This window comes from Lolium rigidum, chromosome 4 (genome assembly GCF_022539505.1).
Source record: "Lolium rigidum isolate FL_2022 chromosome 4, APGP_CSIRO_Lrig_0.1, whole genome shotgun sequence".
In the NCBI taxonomy this organism is placed as follows: Eukaryota; Viridiplantae; Streptophyta; class Magnoliopsida; order Poales; family Poaceae; genus Lolium; species Lolium rigidum.
In genome coordinates, this window is record NC_061511.1 from 79,300,723 (window position 1) to 79,302,189 (window position 1,467).

Below are 1,467 nucleotides of genomic sequence, written 5' to 3' on the forward strand. Positions count from 1 at the left end.
TGAGCATTAGTCCCAGTTCGAACGACAAGGACGCCTGACAACGGATTAACTTGTCAATGCCTACAGATTGTAGACTAGGGTTTTGCTAGAAGTAGAGGGCAAGTTGATCTCGAAGGTTCAGGCGAAAAGTACTCGATGATTATGAAAACTAGGGTTATGTTGACAGTAGATTCGATCCTTTCTTTGTCCCTCGACTCCCCCTTATATAGGAGGTGGAGCCGAGGGTTTCGTTTTGTACAAGTTACAGAGTCCGGGACGGTTTCTAACTCATCCCGCCAGATTACAAATAACACTTCCTATTACAACTCTAACTTTCCTTAATATATCTTGGGCTCTCGAATCTTCTTATTCTTCGGGTAATGGGCCTTCGATAAACCCCGGGTACTATCTTCGGCAGGCCCATTTGGGATGCCTATGTCAGTAGCCCCCGAGATTTTGCTTGAATCGTAGAGTCAGGGAAAATCTCGACTGTTTATTTTTATTCGAGAGCTTTTATTTATACTTCTTCACATAAAATTCTATATTGTACAGGGATAATGGTAATTGGGGCTAGTTCATCTGACGGATCAGGTACTAGTTAACTGCTCTAGTGGCAATCCGCAAAAACCTACTTCAAGATCACGTCCCTGGACATGATCTCGGGATCTGGTGCAAACTTCGACGAGTGCTCTGCTTAAGGTCTTACCATTCGTCGAGTCCCAGTCAAATTTATCGAGTACCTAACGCGTCCGTTAGGATTTTTCTTCGTATACGTTGATATGGATAAAAGTAGCGAGAGCGCAGTCTTTGGCGATGCCACGCCCAGCGAGAACGGATCCGGGGTCTTACCTTCGCAAATTTGCGGCATTCGGAAATTGATCGCAACTTTGGCGTTACGAGAATATATTATCGAGTGCTTTTCACCTTTGGAATAGCACATTTTATCGAGTCATATTTGATGACTTATTTTGTCTTCCCGATGGGAGTATATGTAGAGTTATCTGTGTAACTCGAAATATACTCACTTCTGTTTCTTTATTTTGATAAAAATTCATCGGGCACGCGAACAGCGTTCCCGATGGGAGTAGCCCCCGAGGCTACATCCAAGGACTTGTGCTTGGGTGTAGGCTCCACAGATTAGTATCCGTTGCCTTTTATGTTGTCGACATTTACTCGTAGTGATGATGAAGAAGTAGTACCAAATGTTGATGTGGCTGCTCGAACGAGTACGTCACATACATTAGTCGCCTCGGAGACGCCAGTCGAAGGAGAAGAAACATCGCCTCCTCGACAGAATGTCGGCGCTGCGACCATTTTGATATTTGGTGCTCTGGCTCTTGCTGCATGAGCAGTCGTCACGGCAGTGATCGCCTGGGCGCGATCGAAGGGAAGAAGAAACGCTATGCCTCCTCGGCCAGTGCCAGCGGCTAGCGACTCCTCCATCAACCCCTTGTCCACCTTCACCAAAAAGGGCAAGGGTTGAAACAA